General features: G+C 39.8%; 1 protein-coding gene across 1 annotated transcript in view; it reads left to right on the top strand.

Annotated features, from left to right (window-relative positions):
* The first annotated feature begins 628 nt into the window (after positions 1-628).
* Positions 629-19,293, top strand: part of lpar1 (lysophosphatidic acid receptor 1) — a 53,430-nt gene continuing 34,765 nt past the window's right edge. The window contains exon 1 of the mRNA XM_074691107.1: positions 629-947. The gene's annotated coding sequence lies outside the window, so the exon portion shown is untranslated. The remainder of the gene's footprint in view (positions 948-19,293) is intronic.

Genomic DNA, 19,293 nt, shown 5'->3' with positions numbered 1-19,293 from the left:
ACTGTCCACCCTTGCATCTCGCTGCAGTGGTCTGCTGCGAGAAGGGGGCAAAAATGCACACCAGATTTTTTCCCCTAGTTGCATTGTTGCTCCTAATTATATCTATCAGTTGCTCTGATAAAAATTTGGTCAAATATCCGACCGGCTACTGACTGTACTAATAAATACCTTACCTCCTCACATTGCATCCTGTAAAAACTTGACTAGAACAAAAAAAATTGTTTTGATCTGATCGCCATTTAATTCCAAAACAAACACACGTCTTCATGACAGTGTGCGTGAGACTCCGGGCCAGAAGGGGGCAATACAGTCCAGTTAAAAAAGATCCTCCTCATTGCATCTATAACTGCAAGAAATACCCTTCATAACAGAAAATGTTTAACTAAAGATGTGTCTTTTTTAGAAAAAGTGGGGAAGTGTCAAGGTGAGATGTTGGGCTGGTTTCACTGACACTCTTTGATTTAAACTGTTTTTTTTACGGTGCGTGTGTATCCCTGTGTGTGACGTCATGCGCAAAGCTGCCCTCCAGCAGTGTGTGGCCGTCTGTGTGTGTGTGTGAGAGAGAGAGAGACAGAGAGACAGAGGGAGCTCGGTGGAGCAGCCGCGCCAGCGCAGAGAGGCACGGAGGCGCAGTGTGAGCATCAAGGCCACTTCAGCTGAGGAATTAAAAAAACACACACTCACAACTTGGAGGACCAAACACCGAGGGGGACGTTGTTTTCTGTTCCACGGACATAAAATGAAAGGGTTACCTGGCTCTCTACTGGATCTGGAGTCTGGTGCGGTGCTTCGACTTTGACACACGAGTTGCACGGGCTGAATCCGAAGGAGTTGTCTGTTAGAGGAATTTCAGGCACCCTTAATCAAAGTTGAGCTGGACCTCCAGGAACCAGTCAGGGAGTAAGCTAAACTATCAACCCTCTGCTTTCACTGGGACGGAACACGCTGTGAGTATTTTGTGACTTTTATTTCCACTGTGCACTTTTAAAAACTACAGCATTTTTAGTTTTTTCATCCTAGTTTAACGCACCCCTGCGTGATGTGGGCATCTTTATATAATCAAAGTGTACCTGCCACGTAGACGTGGCTGGAAAGCGTTGGTTAGATAAAGTCTTTGATGGCATTAGCAGATGACTCCGCTGTGCGCACCGTTACTTCGACAGGAGAACTCGGTTGTGCGCCTTCACGGTCTGAGACCGGGACGCAGCTGGAAAGAGGGACTTGTTGCGCCACAGCTGGGCTCTTTATCAAACAGTATTTGTGGAAGGGAGTGAGCAGGGAAAAACTAGCAGGCATTGAGTCTGGGAGTAGGATTTGAACATCTGTGTTGATTTTCCACGCTGATCTGCAGTGAAAATACTTGGAATTTCCTCTTTTTGTTTTCTTCATTGACCCCATGAGCGCTGAAAAGCAGCTGTCTACCAATAGGAAACATGTCTTTGATAGCGCCTCAACATGATGACCAGGCAAGAACTAATCGAGAGTCCTCAGACGTTTCTGGAAGAGTTGGCCTCCTCCCAGCTTTCGGATGCTGTCTGTTCCGGGAGGAGCTGATACTCTCTGTGCTCTGGACCCAGATCTTTAACTTCATTTTCATTAAAAAACTCAGTAACTCTCTCAGCTTTAGCCTGAAACCTGTCAAAGATGAGATGCTGGCTCAGTCAGGGGGTGGATGGTTTAATTCCTGGGAGTAACTGCTCAGACTGAAGCTGGGTGCAGACACATTTATACTGAGCAGCAATATTAAACAGTGTAAAAGCTGCTTTTTCTGCACTTCACTGATGCAGCTCCACTCAGACCTGATGCTCTCATTTATCTTTTAAAGACAGGGACCATGACAGATGATGCAAACCGTCAACATGAGTTCCTTCTGTCATTTACTGGAGCATCATTCCTGATTCCTTTGCAGAGATGTTCACTTTAGGGCTGCAACTAACAATTACTCTGACGATTACATTTACAATTGATCGATGAATCAGAAGAACATGAATGAAATGAATGTATTGTCACTTAAAGAATCAACAGTTTGGGTAAATAACAGAAAATATTTTGTTATGTCATTAGATTAAGAAGCTAGTGGGCCAAAAAGGCAAATAAATAAAAATGTGTCCTCAATCTTTTCACCTGCAGGTCAAACAGTTCACCCCCTCTGCCCAACCACTATCTGTAGCAGCTAACGCTAATGCTAAGATTGGTTTAATGAACTCCTCGTGGTTTTCAAACAGGCTCAGCTTCTCTTCCGCCACACTGATCTGTTTACATGTGACGCATACAGCCCCACAGACCAGGTAATCTACACATCCGTCCAGTAGGTGGCGGTAATCCACCATCAGCAAGTTGCCAACCACTAAATACTCCGACAAAAAGGAAGCAGACAAACTGAAGACAAACTAATACAGCAATGACACAGCGAAAACGTTATCGACACTTTTACCAATCGATTTTTATCGATTTTATTGATTCATCGTTGCAGCCCTTGTCCACATATTACTTTTTGCAAGTCTAAGTTAGATCCTAAGCCAAGTCTCAAGTCTTTATAAACTTAAGTCTTTGTCTTATTTCAGTAGAAAATGTCTTTTTAGACTTAATATGAGCCACATTCACCTGACCAGTCCAGAAATGTCTAATTTTAATTTATTTAAAGACAAAAGTGAGGTCTGAATTGAAGAGAAAAGTTTATTCTATGAAGACATTATTTTTAACCTTGCAGAGCAGACGGACCTGCCTGATTCAGATCCATCTCACCAGGCTCCATTGACCGACAAATCCACTCGGTTAAGTTCTTAACGGCCCAATCAGGGGAGAGAGGCGGGAGCTGGGAAAGTGATGAGCAGACTTGTCAGTAATCCTTTGATCCTAAAGTTAACTTTACAAAAATGGCAGCAGTCATCTTAACGCAGTTATAACAGCTGTTTCTCGTGTTCCTGTAGTTGTTCGTCTGTTGTTTCTCAGCAGCGGCGCACATAAGTTACATCATACTGCGACTTGATGTAGATTGGTCTGTGGTGAGTGAGTTGGAGATCCCGCCTCTGAGAAAAAATCCAAAGAGCTGCTACCCAGATGGACAAGTGGAATATTTCCATGGCAGATACATGAAACTAGAGTCAAGCAAAATTTCTAGAAATTTTTTCTTGTTTCATTGGCAGATTTTTTTTAACTTGTTCCAAGCAATTCAGTCCTCAGTTTTTGTCTTTGAATAACTTGAAATAAGTCATTTTTCTGGACTTGGTAGGTGAATGTGGCTCATATGAAGTCTAAAAAGACATTTCCTACTAAAATTAAGACAAAAATACTTGATAAGATTTCAGTTTTTGCTGTGAAATTTTTCTGTCAGAAACAGTCAAACTTGTGAAGCTGTCCCACATTTGGCTCAAACCTGAATATCCACTCTGCTAGCTGCAGGGCTACTGTGAGACTCAGTTGATATATGTCCCCAAAGGAGAACTTAACATTTCATGTTGAGCATGTCAGGTCAAATTTTCCCTTGTTCAACAGCGTAGTCAAAACTAACAGCCTGATTACACTGCTAAGGCTGAATTTTAATACTTCTGGATACTTTTTTTCATGCTATTGTAATGAATGTTTGCCACTTGTGTTTACTCAGTCCTTGGCCTTTTGTCTGAAATCCTCATTTACATGTCGGCTCACACCTTTCAAGACCCTACTGAGTATTTAAAGCTCCCCACAGGACTTCAAATGGGGCTCTGAGGTGACAAAGGGTGGTTTCCACCAGTCATGAGAGCAAACTGTAACCCAACAACAACAAGAGGAAGACTGCGTCATCTCTACATTTGCTCTGGATCATCTTCACATTTTTGGTGATAACATGTCTTTTCCTTTTTCACCCTTGAGACAAATTCAGTTTCCTCTTCCCTGAGGAATTTGGAGGTAAAGGTCAACAGGGAAAATAACCTTATGTCCCCGACACGAGCCCCGTCCCTTTTGATGTTTCATAATTAAGACAGATCTGGGGCTCAAATCTGTGTGTGTCAGTCAGTGTGTGTGTGTGTTGAGTGATAGTAAAAACACTGTTTACTTGCCACCCACTGGCACAAACCCCAGGGGGTCTTTGATGCTATGGGAGCCTGTGACAACCATTAACAGCCTGTAGGTAGATTAGATTGCTGGAGCTGTTTTAATCATAGACTCCACATTCTTGAAATAGTCGGTCGTATTTGTTGGCTGTCACACACGATGGTGAAAGGGCTGACATAAGGAGCCTTTGCTGCTGTTTTACTTAGAGTAAAATCTCACGTCTGTATGTAGAGCTGGGACACAGTAACTTTAACACAGGGTCTCCAGAACTTTCTGCCTTGAGCTGTTGAACCAACTACTTAACCTTTCCACTGTGAACACGGATGGATGGAAGAGACTTCTTCTTCTTCTGCTTGTTGTCAGATTCCCCAGAGCTGTGGCTCATTTCAAGTCCTGACTTTTACCTAGAGCTGAATGATTTTAGGAAATAATCTAGCAATAAATCATTCTATAGCACGACCAACACGACAAAAGATACTGTTAACATATAAACACTTCTTTCCTGTAGGCCACGCCTACATGTTAGGATGAAATCAGATGAATTTGATAGAGGTGTCCCAGTCCAATATCGGATATCGGTCCGACATCAGCAAAAAAACAAGTATAGGTATCATATCGTAATGCATCTAAAATCTCAGATATCAGCAGTTTCTGTTTCCCATTGGTTAATAATAAATGGGTCAGTTTTTCCTCATACCTACTGTTGCTGACTACTGTTCTTTGTTTGAATAATATCACTTAATCAAGCCTTTTCTAACATGACAGACAATCTACAAAATAAGTAATGTAAGTATGTATGTTTCATGCTGATATCATATCGGATTAATATCGGTATCGGCCAATACTCAATGCTGCAGTATCGGTATCGTATCGGAAGTGAAAATGTAATATCGGGACATCCCTAGAATTGGAACATGAATTGATAACATATCTGTTACAATCACGTTAGAATATTGACTGGCTGATTTAACTTTAAGCCTTGTAGACATGTAACATTTTGCCAGAAAACCATGATGTTGACTTTTGCAGGTTTAAAGGAAAAAATAATTTCTTTCTTTCTTTATTTTAATTGTAGCCTTCGGGATTTAAAAAAATTGCATTCTATTACTCTGCAATGTCAGTTTCCATTTATTATTGAGCCCTACTTTCACTCAAGGATAATTATAGTTAACAGGGATGGGTACAGAATTAGGTACTACATAGAGTACGGATTGACGGTACATTAAAAGGTACCATTTTAAGGTACCTAAACACATCCTTGTGACTGCAAGGGAGTGGGAGCGTAGGGAATTTTCCATGTTGGACATGAATTCAGCATTACAAGTTAATGTATTGAGAAGTAAGTTTAATTAAAAAACTTTTCTTAAATGAAAAAGTTAATATGTGTGGACCTCAGGAGGATGAGCTTGTCACATTGGTGGCAGCTAATGGGGATCCTTTAAAACAAAAAACAATAAATATGTATTCCCACTTTCTCACACAAAATACCAAAAATTGGTACCATTGAGAACTGATACTGATTGCCAGGTACCAGGCATCAGTACCCTATCATTTCAAATGTAAGAGGTACACATCCCTAGAAATCAACAATAATAACTTTATTTTTAACTTTTAAAACCAGAAGTTCAAAAAGTGCTTTGCCTAACAGTGAGGGCTTAAAAAAAACAAGGAACATAAACTTCAGCACAAAGAAAATAAAACAAAAGGCTTAGTTCAGTCGAGACAGTCTTAAAAATACTGTACTTACATATGACTTATGAACCCAGACAATGCAAGAACCATGCCTTATGAAATGAGGTCATGAGGACCAAAATAAAAGCTAAAAATATCAATCAGTGAGAAAAAGACAAGGCAGTAAAAAGGGGTTAGGAGTGGAAAACAAGACAGCAAATAGAAAAAGAGAACATCAAGAGTGTAAAAAGAAAAATATAATATAAAAATAAAAGTGATGATGATTTAGAATAATGGACATGAGCAAGAGATAAAACAATAAAAAAGCTAACAATACAGTAAAACCAAAGTAAGATAGAAATAAAAGATAAAAAGGCAGTATCACATAAAAGTAAGTCTGTAAAAGTGAGTTTTTAAAAGTATGGCTTATTTCGTATCAGTAGCTCTGGAATGTAGCTTGGAGCAAGCCTAATGAGTGCTTTAAAGTAATCAATACAATCTTAAAATCAATTCTAAAACTGACAGGAAGCCAGCCAGCAAGAAGTTTTCCAAGGTCCGGTTTGTTTAAATTTTGAAGTTGAACGCAGGTGAAAGAAACAGGACTGGATGATTTTATTGATACGGGTGGAGAAAGTGAGCTCAGAGTCAAAAGCAACTCCAAGGTTTCTGGCTTTTGGTTTTATTTTTACTGAAAGGATGATGAAAGACAAATCACATTGACTCATGTCTCTGTAATTGAGAAGGTTTGTGTTTACTTGTACTTTGAGTAGCTTCCAATTTTGGTTATTCTACGTATAGCAAAAGTATTTTCTTGGGAAGTTACAAAATACAGTCCTGCATAGATTCCAGCCTTCCAGGGTCCATAACTCATCAGTCAAACACGCTTTTACAAATCTGACACCTCTTCCCAGCCGCAGCACGGTAAACAGCAAGCTTCAACCTGAGCCATCCTGCAGGCTGGACGACTTCTACACTGGGCTCAGTGTGCAGCAGGCTGTGACTGGAGGGCACAGACACTATCCAAAACAGGGACGTACAGTGAAAGGTGCTGCTAAATATTTACTAACTTCATATGTAAAAGTGCAGCTTCAACAAAATCACTTTGCATGTGAAGGGACTACTGTGGATTTTACTTTAACAATGATTGTGGAAGAGTATGCAGTGAACAATTTGTGGTTGATGTCTTACTCTTTAGACCATTGAGAATTGCATCTTTTTTTACTTGAAGGTAGAGTCCATAAAAAAATTAAATGTTAACCTTTACAGGAATAATACTACTCAATCATCCTGTATGTGCCTCTATACATGTGTGTCAGCGTCTGTGTCTGCCTCATACCCTCTCCTCTGCCTGGATGTTGATGTTTTGGATGCTCTGGGACGTTTCTGGATGGAGAGTAGCCTTAGTTACATCAGCCAATCACAGTGCACCCAGTGCACAAGTGACTTTGTGCATTGATTAGCGAGTGGAAGAAGCTAATCTGAGCAGCTACTTAGCATGTAGAAAGAAAAACACAACCACAGTGAAACAGATGAAGGGTTTTACTAAACGAGGGTGAAGCTTGGTTTGACATTCGTCGCCACATGAGTTAGCTTTCTGCTAACCAGGTATGTGTCAAATACTTGTGATTAGCTTGTGCTAACATGCCAAGTCAGGTGCCCGGTTTTCGAGTCTCTCCCACGTAGAAACACGATGCTATGTTAGGTTGCTGGGGTAGTGAGTGTGTTCAATTTTCATGTCGTCTCTTACTTAATTACTCTTGCTTGTTCGTAGTATCTCAGTAGATATCAGTAGAGTTTGTCATCTTTAAATCAGAGGGTTGGGGTTTCACACCCAGGTCTTGTTGTTCAGGGACAAGTCACTGAACCCCAGAAATACCCTCGCCAGCAACCCTACGATGGCGTCTGCCATTGTTGTACCAACATGATGTGAAAGAAAAAAAATTAAATGTCAACCTTACCTAGAATAATCCTGCTCAATCATCCCCTGTCTGCCTCTATACATGTGTGTCAGTGTCTGTGTCTGCCTCATACCCTCTTCTCTGCCTGGATGTTGATGTTTTGGTTGTTTTGGGACGTTTCTGGGTAGAAAATAGCCATGGTTACATCAGCCAATCACAGTGCACCCAGCAAACAAGACAATGAACCCCAGAAATACTTTCGGCAGCAACACTATGGTGGCGTCTGCCATTGTTCTACCAACATGATGTGAAAGAACAAAAGTGATAATGTAAAAAAAAGTGTTTTGAGTGGAAGCCGTTGAAAACAACTGAATCTAAACAAAGATTTAAGAGGTCAAAGACAAAGACAGGTCTTTAAACTGTTAAAGCGTCAGATTGATGAGATCTGAGGTGAATCTAGTTTCCTCTCCGAGCAGACGACCTCCGACATCCCTTATCAGAGAGCCTTGTCATGAAACATATCTCACTGCGTGGTTTGCAGCACTCTATCACACCACAGATCCTACAGGGATTACAAAGGGAGAAGATAAATGAGAGATGTAAGCTGATAAAGACAGATGAATGAGTTGTGATCGTAAAAGCCTCGGCCTCGTTTGCCCTGAGCAGTTTTACTTCCCTGACTGCTTCATATTCTGAAAAATCAAGGTCTTTTAACCTTTATACATCCTCAGACTTTGAATGGAAACTATGTTCCAGAGGATCTGAGCAGTAGAAATCCAAACTCATGTAGAGAATAGTTCCTGAGCTCAGCAGTTTCCTCAGTAACCAGCAGAGCTAGCTTATTTATGGTTAAAGCTCTGCCTGATAAATTGACATCGTGGTCAAAAAACAGTCATAAGAGGATTACGCCGCATGTTGTGAAATGCCAAAAAACAAAACAAACTCTTAAAGATTGATTTGATGAGTCGACTCCTGACCCTCCTGTTCAAACCAAACCAAACTCCCACTGTTCAGACTCCTCGCCCCCCCAGAGATGGCTGTTTTATGTTTCCCTGCGTGAGCTCTGACACCCTTCAGGAGAAAAGGTCCCTGGAACATCTGTGTCGTGATTACCCAGAGCATGATTTCTCCTCCCCCTCATCTAAGGACCTGCATTCCACCCATTCTTACTCCAAATACCCAGATTGTTTCCACATTCATGGCGGCGTTCAACAGACACATTTTGTCAGCGGTTGTTGCAAAAGTTACATTTCCTACGAAGGCATCTGAAGGGAGACGGTTTTGGCAAGAGTTTGAATGTTCAGAAAAAGAAGAGAGTGGCAGTAACAACAAAAGGAGTTCTCAGTTTCACCATCCTCCTCTTTTTCTTCTTGTTTCGCTTGCGTGTGAATCTGTGGTCAGAGCACTTCTTCTTAAACAGCTGATCATGATTACGTTGTTGATTATAGTGGACATTTCCAAAGCATGACGCACCATTATGTGGTTCCTCCTGCAGCTCTGGTCCTGATCATGCTTGCACATGTTGCAGTGACGTTGGACTTGTTGAGGTTAAACACGAAGGTCAGATTTAGACTTTCAGCAGAGTTTGCTTGGTCAGCAAGAGACTGTAAACTGTAAAGACAAAGAAACCTTTCACCGTCTCATCATGTTTGATGTTTTTGATGTGTACAACAGTTTAGCCATATCAGTTTCATAAATAATGAATCCAACAAAGAAGAAAAACTTGACACAGTAAACATAGAGCAACGACGCATAAGGCTGGGTATCATTTAGAAATTTTCATTACCAGTTCTTGGGTGATCTTTTTTTTTTTAACCAATTTTATGTCAATTTTACCAAAGTGAAAATGACATTACACATTACCCACCCCTGGTTTAGCATCTGGACATAGTGTCTTAAGTTCAATTCATAAGTTCATTCAATGGTCTGCAGTGTTGTAGCTCCACCTTCTGGGATTGGAATGGTTTTGTCTGGCACCCCAATGGAAGGGTCCCAAAAAATGTGACGGCTCATCTCAGTTATTTGAGGATCTGTCCAGGGATTAGTCAATGGAAACGCAACATATGTATGCCATATCGAAACAAACAGAACTTGACCGTTTGGTGGAAACACTCTTTAGTAATCTTTGGGTATAGTTTTGAGGCAAAAAAGACGAGTATGAGAATTAAGTACTCTGTTATATGTGCTGAAACACTCATAGGCAAAATGTATTTAAAGACAGGATCATCTGGTTTGATGAGAGCCGTGTAGAAATGTACTTTTTCATACAGAATTAGAAAAGTCGAAATCTCTGAGAACAGAAAATGTTGCAGTTCCCCACAAGGACACCTTGGAGCTTATCACCATGTTTGTATTACAGTCATTCAGCACAGACAGGAAAAGAAAATATGCTTGAACTTTCAACCAAATTTGCTGGTCGTCAAGGAAAGGCCTTTTTTATGTTTTGTATGGCTTTTAATAGTTTTTACAGAAATCAGTTACACAGTATGAAGCGTCTTGGTTCAGATCCTGAGTGGGGCCTTTTTGTCTGGACGTTCCCTTCTTTAACTCGGCCTCCTCCCTGTCCAAAGACATGTGTGCCAGGTTAAATGTCCACTCTAAACTCTCCGTGGGTGTAAATATGGGTTTGTCTGATTGGCATCCTGCTTTGAGTGCACCATTCCTCCCACACTATAACATTTGAAATCAGCTCATGTGACCCCCAAACAAGATAAGCATTGTGGATAATGGCTGGATGTTATGACTGGTAAAAGTTTTGGGGTCTTTTAGCTCCCACGAACTTGCAGATTAGCTTGAGAACAATGATCTTGGAGCACATGATTATCTGTTTTGGCTGTCCTCATGAGCATGACACTATAAATGTCAGCAAAACCCCCCTGTCCGTCATTGCTATCTGAGCTAATGTAAAAAATAAAGTGTGGTTTTTCTGAGGAAGTCGTGCTTGTCAGTTTCGAGGGCATGTGTGAACAACACAGGAAATGTGTTTGGGGACATATGTCACGAACTCATGATGTGGTGGCAAAGAAAGACAACGACAACATTCGGCTCCACAATAAAGATATTATCAGGTGATCCAGAGTGTTGCTTCACAATTACCTCCTGTTACTGACCACATTCTGCGCCTGACAAGTCCCATCAATAAATAATGAGAGGATTGTTTGGTTAACAATAATACCAGGTGTAGATACAGTCATGATAGCTAGTGCTACTGAGCACCAAAAATAAACAGTGATTTCATCTTTGACTTCCCTGCACAAAGTTTATCTTACAGGCTTGTCCGTCGGTTATTTTTGTGTTGCAGGTTTTGCACAACGTGAACTCGTTTGTTCTCAAACCTGTTGGACGTCAATAGATGTATTCAATGTCCTGAAATTACAGAATTACTGTCACATTGGTTGAATACTTTGAATGGGCGGACATTTTATTCAGCACACTCTCTTAAAAAAGCACAAGTGTTTTCAAATCATTGAAGTCAGAGTCAAGTCCCAAGTCAGAGTCCAAGTTGAGTTGCAAGTCTGATGATATTGTTGAGTCGAGTCCAAAGTCATCAAAATTGTGACTTGAGTCCGACTCAAGTCTAAGGGCGTATTCAGACTTGGACTGTTTGGTCCACTTTAAACAGACCAGGGTTCGTTTCCCACACTGGTGCGGACTTTTTATGCAGGTGTGAATAGACACAAACGAACTCTGGTGCGGTTCGTGGTTCTCCGGTGCAGGTCTGAATACAAACCAAGGTCCATCCGAACTAACTACAGGATACATGCGCCTTTTGGGCCTATAGAGCCACTGTAACCTAACCGTCTTTGGTTCATACCTGATCCTCCGTCTTCTGTTTAGCCACGCTGTTGCTAGCATGTTGTGGGTCAGGACACGCAGAGCATAGCGCCTCCTTGCTGAGATCATTCGTCTTCCTGTTCCTAAATTGTAAACGGTGTTGTTAAGCTGCTTTGATGGAGCTGCTCTTGAAACTGAAAATGATTTAGCAGCTCTAATAAGAGCACGAACACATGTTTACCTCCATTTCCAGGTCTGTACTCTGTGTGCCGTCTTTATCAGTGCTGTCCAATGAGAGCACTGATCCTCACACACGTGGATGTGTTTGCAGAATATACTCCACTTGCTAAAAGTACAATCTGAACAAACCTGCACCAAACGAAAAAAATAAAGTCCGCTTTTGGTCCGGACCAAACAAGTGGACCAAAGGACTTTTCTGGCCTTAGTCATCCACACCTAAGCTAATCAGTCAGAGTAATCAGTCAGAGATCAGAGTATTGAAATGTGTGTAAACAGGTTAGCCAGACCTAAATCAGATTAAGCATAGCTTGATTGAGACACCTAGATAATGGGATTGCTATCGGACTACGGTTGGATTCAGAAGGTCAGTACGCCTTGGTGTTCAGCCGATGACCACGATGAAAACACAAAGAGCTTTGGCTGCCGCTGCATCCATCTCGGCCGTTGTTGTTAGAATGTCACTTCCTCTTGGATATGCATGCAGTTTCGCTTATCATTGTCTACTTTTAAAAATCTTCTTAAAACCCTTTTTAATTCCTTGGTGAGACTTAGTTTCTTTGCCCTGTCTTAATCCCTTTTAATTTCTTTTAATCCTTTTTATTTGTTTTTATTTGCTTTTAGTTGTTTTTGCTATGTTTTCGTTCATGTGTCTGTTTTTCCCTATCTATTTTTATCATTTTGTTTTGATCTACCTGCACAGCACTTTGTTTACAGCTGTGGTTGTTTTCAAAAGTGCTCTCTATATAAAGTTGGTATGGTAAAAAGGAAACAGCGCCACCTATTGACATGGAATAAAACGTTCTCAGCCTGAAGTCTGATCCTCTGTCCTGAATATGTACACAGACTTGACTGGACCTCTCTGCTGTGACTTTGAGTTGAGGCAGATGCCTGTCTAACATGAGTCTGGTTCTGTCCGAGGTTTCTGCCTGTTAAAGGGAAGTTGTTCATCTCCATGTTAGCTTGCTAAATGCTGCTGCAAAGTGCTGTACTCACAGTGGGAAGATGAGATCAGACTGCTTGTCTTGTCTTCATGTTTTTTTGTTTTTTTTGGAAAGTGTCTTGGGGTAACATTTGTTATGATTTGGCGCTATATAAATAGAGATTCATTGACTTTATAATAGAGCTACAACCTTAGCCAGACTGCTGTGTGCATGTAAACACACTAAGTGATGCAGACATGATGCTTCCCACATACAAAGAAAATGACGTAACTTAGAAAAAGTTACACATATAGCAAATACAAAACAAAAAGTCATCAAAGTCGAGACTTTGGCGTCTGTGGTGTCTCAGAATTACAACCTTAAAGCAGGTAGACGGTTAACAAAGTAATCTCTGTGCCAGTTAAAAGAAAGATGGTGGTCAGAGTGACCGACAGTTTAGTCAGCTGTTTAACATCATCTGGGACGTGCCGTGCCATGAGGATAAGCCACAATTGTGCAACAGCAGAGGTTCATGTGGGCAGGCACTCGACCACATCAGCTTGACTCTGTGGGAGTTTACAGCTCCCTTCATCAGGACTTGTCCCCCTGCTGTTCACTTTACACCCCACAACTCCTGAACTCTGGTACGGTCGTATGTGTGAGGAAAAAAAGCATGGAAAGAGGAGCCACATGTACAAGATTTAAAATTGAAAATGTTTATCAGAAAGACTTTTTTCATTTGGTTTGTTTTTGTTTTTCCACTGTTCACTGTCAAAACGTGGGACTTACAACTATACAGTAGTCATACTGAATACTGGAATCTCCTACATTAACTTAACCTGGTGACTAACAGCAAACTGAACCAGCTTTGAGTCTCTGAAATAATGAAAATAGAGATTAATTTGATAAGAAAAACAGAAAACTGGGCCAGAGTTAACAAATAAGTATTCATATGTTGCAGAAATCCCTAAGCTCGTCCGCAAACTGCTCAAATTGGTCTGTTCTAAATAAATTACAAAGTTTTCACTTGCAAGAAGGGCAGAATACACCCTAGAAAATGCAGAATACCCCTTATTCAAGTGTTTTTGTTCCAGTTAAACCACTGACAAAACTAAGGTTACTGATGAAATGATGTCTCATGGCTTTGGTTAACAACCTTTTAAATGGACTTCCTTTGCCGATTGGCTCCCTACAGATGTATGTTTTTGAATATAAAGTAATAGTGAATTTGAGCTGAGTAGTCAGGGATGTATTTGAAGAACGCTTTGAGTCAACCCTTCAATCCCTGCAGACCGCACTGATGCAATCCAATATTGCATCTGCAGTATGGTGATGTAATCAGCAGAATGTCTTTCCAATAGTCGATTTCATCAGAGGATACACGGACACACCCAGTAATAAAGTGCAGAAGCACATATGGTAGATGCTCCTGCCCTGGAACAGGCATTGTTCATTTGGAAAAAGAGAAAAATACAAACAATCATTGTGAAATCAGGCACTGGTACATTATAATAGAGCTAGAAAGTCTTGAGGTTCGCCCTGTTTTTAGTCTTGCATGTTTGTGCTCTGAGTTAGGAAGTTTTTGATGGAGGGAAGAGTCTGATCTAACCAAACTCTTGTTGGGCTGAGGATGTTGAGTGGAGATTCCTTACCAACAGCTTCAATTTATCTAGCTGTATATATGTCTCCATATTCAATTTCATCTTTCACTTTTGCTTACATTTCATAGTTTTTTTTTTTTTTTTTTTAATATTTTGTAATTTCTATTAAAAAACGTATCTTGTACTTGATATTTTCTATTTTTTTTGGAGGGAGTAGCAGTAAAAAAAAGCCATTTCCCCTTGGGACCAGGGTATTTATAAAAATATATATATATATATATATATATATATATATATATATATATATATATATATATATATATATATATATATATATATATATGAAAAACAATTGTGGGTGCTGGTGCATATGGGAAACAGAGTCTTTATCCCTAAAAAACAGTAGCTTTCCCAAATAGTCCTCGGAGCTCCATTAATAAACGTTATTTTTTGTTTTTTGTTCATTTCCATTTTGGCTTTATATCAAAGTTTACTGCTTGGGTAAACATTTAAATGGCACAATTACCAACTTAAATGCCATTTTGTTCATTATTGATTTGATGTTCATATGTATTTGTGTTATTTATTGCTTGGTTATGTCTCGGGATGCCGATATTTAGCCGAGAGTCAATTAGCTGACACCAATTCCGATATTTTTTCTGTGCACATAATTGCAGAGATCACCAGCTCTCTTATGTTTTGAAAGTAGAATATTGCATTATGGTGTGTACTCTTCTTATCACATTTGTTGTGTAATATTAATTTCTAGTGCAGGTAAGTCTAGACTTATTATCTGTGATGATTGCTTTCAAACAAAACAACTCAATAAAGTAATTCATACTTGAAAGCTGGATGACGCTCTACCTGAGTAATTTATAACATGACACACAACCAGGGCAAATTTGACCAATTTCATAAATGACGGTCAACAAAACTTCTGTTTACAGGGAACTTATGAGAAGTACAGCTGTTTAGCAGTTAAACCCAAATTGAATAAAAATGGTGTACTTTGGTAAATGGTAAATGCGTTTCTTTTTTTTTTCTTATTTAACCTTTATTCAACCAGGAAGTCCCATTGAGATTAAAAATCTCTTTAATAAGAGAGACCTGGCCAAAGTTAGCAGCTGTACAGAGTCACGGTACACAGAAAATGACACAACACAATCAACCGGATTGAGACAAATAATCAAATACACATTTGGCTTTCAAGAAAAACAACCACATGCCTCTGTCACCACATTTTTATTGATGCTCTAAAATTCAATAAGAGATATCATTGAACCAAATTTTAGCTCAGAAGGGTTAGAGACTGCTTCTTAAATTCAACTTTAACTAACAGGAGCCTAATGTGGGACTACTCAATCTGCACTGTGAAAACAAAATCTCAAAAAGTTCAAAAAATATCAGCAGCTCCATTATTTTAGCAATTTGTTTTATCAGCAGAATTTGTGTTGTTGGCCGATTTCCATATCTTATTTTTAAGCTGATATCAGCCGATACCAATAACTTGCCGATAATACCGTGCATCCCTACTTATGTCCCCATGATGCATTTTTCAAAGCTTGGCCAGGATTTGTTCCATGTTTTCCTCCTGTTTGGCCCGAAAACCTACTTAACTGAAGCATGTGGAACAGATTGTAGCAGAGAAACCTTAAAGCAAAGAAGCTTATGAGACGGACGTTTGCAAAATGAAAGGGGAGTTCTATACTGCTCCGAGGATCACAACCCATGAGATGGATTTCAGCTGTCACTGGAGTTTCCTAAGCTATGATCCCTGGAAGAATTTATGGCCAAATTAAGTTTGCTTTAATATATAATTTAATCTTCTGGCTGTTAATTAGAAATTAAATGTTGCTTTTATTGGCTGTGAACAAACCAGAAGCCACTGTGAAACCAAATCAATCTGTCAGCAGAGATGAGACCGATTTAGGAAGTTTAGTTCCTCTCCTGAGGGAATCATGATGACATGTTGAGCTCAAAAAATCAATCGATGTGTTTTTTCTGACCTGGAAAAAAAAATCAAGGCAGGTTAAATGACAGGTTGAGCCTAGTTTACATGCCCCGTGTCGTGGCTAAACACGGGTCCCTTGAGGCTGTGCTGTAATGGAAGTGCTTAAGTGGTTCGAGGGGTATCATCAACTGATGAGCCATGAATCAGCCGGTCACGGCTGCTGTCACACATGACTCAACACCAGCTCTCAATCCAACTCTTGTCCTGAGCCGTGCTGGTCCACAGCAACTGTTTCACTGAATGTGTGTGTGTGTGTGTGTGTGAGAGGGGCTGTGTTCACCCACCCATAATGTTAAAGAGACAGTCAGAGAACGACGGCCTATGTGTTGGTGTGAGTGTTGATTCTGGGTCGTAGAAGCCCTGTGTCCCTGTGTCCCTGCTTTCTGGGTTGGGAGTGTGGAAACAATGGGCACATTGTGTGGGGAGTTGGCCAAGAGTGGAAAAGGGAGGTAGAGCAGTGGGAGGAGGAGGTGGAGGAGGAGGAGGGGAAAGCTGGCGAAGTGGTGTATGACAGAAGATGAGCTGAAGAGAGAGATTTCAGAAGGGAGCCTAAAAAAAGGAGGAACAGGAGGAGGAGAGGTGAGGAAGAGGAGAGACAAGGCAGCAGAAAATACTGGCAAAAATGTGTGTAAGGCTTTGCACAGCATCATGGGAAATGCTCACATTAGAAAGTGAATTGCTTTCTGCAAAAGCACATGTAGCTCATCAATCATCTCTGTGTTCTCAGACGTGCAGAGTAAATCAGGTCTTTAGAAACCTCTTTGAATAGCCGGCCCAACATCTTGGAGTAAGTCGCTCTGATCCTGAGGAACTGGATCCAGTCCTAGAAACTGCAGTCAGTCAGTGGAAACAGTTATGGGAAGAATGTTCAGTAAGTCACAGCTGTACGGTGAAACTGTATAAACACAGCGCAGAACAAATCTATTATAAAAATGAGAAAAACACCAGCTTTGTGGAGAGTTTTCACTGACTCTTTGTTTTTGTAGAGATTTTCTTCGTCATTATGAACAGGCATGAGGAGTTCACTCTGATATTATGTTCTTAGCCCAAATTCGAGCCAGAAAACTGGATGATAATGGATTTTGCTGTTTTATGTTTTTTTTTTTGCCAAACTTTGCATTTGAGAATTAATGGAAAACAATGCTTATATTTTAGCATCAAAGATAAGATAAATACAGAATTCTCTTAAGAAAATGAACCCCTATAAGTCTACTAGCCGAGACACGGCCAACACTCTCTGCTGAAAGTGACTTTTTGAACTGCATAATGCATTTGGTACACATGAAAAATAAAGAGACAGTATCCCACTGATTATTTTTTTGTTGTTGTTGTGTTTCTCCTCTGTACAAAAGTGTACAAGTATGAGTTGAAATGAGAATCAGGTATATTAGTAGTTATCTCAAGTAGGACTTGTGTACTTTTGTTTTTGTGTTTTTTTTTTTAAATTGGAAAAAACTTAATAAAATATAAAAATAAAAAAATAAATAAATTGAATAATAAATAAATGAAAAAAAAAGAAAAATAAATAAATAAATAAATGAAAAATTAATAAATAAATGAAAATAAATAAAAAATAAAAATGAAAAAATAAAGATAATAAATTGAATAATAAATAAATGAAAAAAATGAAAAATAAATGAAAATAAAAATAAATAAATAAATAAATAAAATAAGAAAAAAAATAGAAAGAAATAGAAATTATTGCCAGCAATAATGCAACTATCAGATTTATTTGAAAGGGCAGTTTCTCCAATAAATAATTCTAATACAGAAATTCAAAATGTTTGTTAGGGATGGAGAAAATGATATTGGAGACAGTGTTTGAATTAAATCTTAAATGTTAAACACCAAGGTCTGCCCATAGCCCTGCCCCTCAAACCGGCCTCCAGATGGCTAGCCAATCAGAGGGAAGGGGGCTTTTGAATCAGGGAGCCTTAAAGAGACAGCAGCTGAGTAGCCTTCACTAAAACTGATCAAGACTGAGCTGGAAACAGGAAATCTCTTAAGTTTCAGACTTTTTGCAGACTCACATTCAGATGTTACCTTTGTGAACTGAAGCTTGTTTTCAAATCAAAGCGGAAACTTCAAAGTTTGATTTGGAAAAAAAAAAAATTCTGCACAGCTGCAGTCTGACTTTTTCTCATGAAATAAAACAGAATGAAGTCGTCAGGAAACAGACGATACAAACGCAGAGAAGTCAAAGCTTATGCATGCAGACACAAACATGGGGGGAGAAAAGCACTTGTTTGAAGTGGAAGCACAAGGACGACGCACTTAAAGAAGAGAAAGTGGAAAGAGGAGGAGTGAAAAGATCCATAACGTCAAGAGGAAAGAAAGGTAGTGACAGTTAGAAGCAGGAGAGGTGTCAGGACGGCTGGTTAACCCGTACAGAAGAGTTTGGTTGAAGAGACAGAGTAAGGTGCAGAAGGAATAAAGAAATAGAGATAAAGGAGATCCAGGAAGAGGGAGGAAGGCTGAGATGCTCGTGTGCTTGTCAGACTTTCAGCTTTGAAAGCCTTAAGTGGGGAGGAATGCGAGGCCTGAGACTGTCAGACAAATATGTGGGGGTGCCCAATTAGTGTGTGTAAATCATTGATAGCAGCTCAGTGTCTGATTTAGCCATGAACCTAAACTGCTCTTATCTAAATCTCAATGATTTGTTGACCCAGGTTTTTTCACTTCAAAAAGAGGGAAAAGTGCATCAGCCAGGTTTACGTGGAGTCTTTCTTCAGTCCGGACAGCCGTTTTATTGTAGACATATTGAGATCTATGAAAACATCATGGTTCATGGTCTGTTAGCACAGATGTTGTGAATGAAGGTTTGGGGCCAGTGTTGCCAACTCCTCAGTAAAACGTAATTTTGGATGTCTCAAGAGTTAGAAGTCACTAAATCATGCCATCGCCTAGGGATGGATATTCAAAAATGGTTCCTGTTAAGAATCAGTAAGATGCAGTTCAATCTATCGATATCATTAGCCTTTATGCTAATGATTCCCTCATCAATTCTTTACACTACACCAGAGCTTCATAACCTTAGACTGACTAGTCTGCCGCAGCTATCTTGGCTTAGCAGTTAGATAACGTTTCCCAAAAAAACTCTCTCAAAAGGTTCCTATTCAACACATTCAACATTTACCAAAAGC

The sequence above is a fragment of the Halichoeres trimaculatus genome, unplaced genomic scaffold (assembly GCF_033239565.1).
Source record: "Halichoeres trimaculatus isolate MK-OKI-2021-1 unplaced genomic scaffold, fHalTri1.1 fHalTri1_scaffold_16, whole genome shotgun sequence".
In the NCBI taxonomy this organism is placed as follows: domain Eukaryota; kingdom Metazoa; phylum Chordata; class Actinopteri; order Labriformes; family Labridae; genus Halichoeres; species Halichoeres trimaculatus.
The sequence above is the reverse complement of the archived record's forward strand: the minus strand, read 5'-3'. Positions and strand labels throughout refer to the sequence as shown.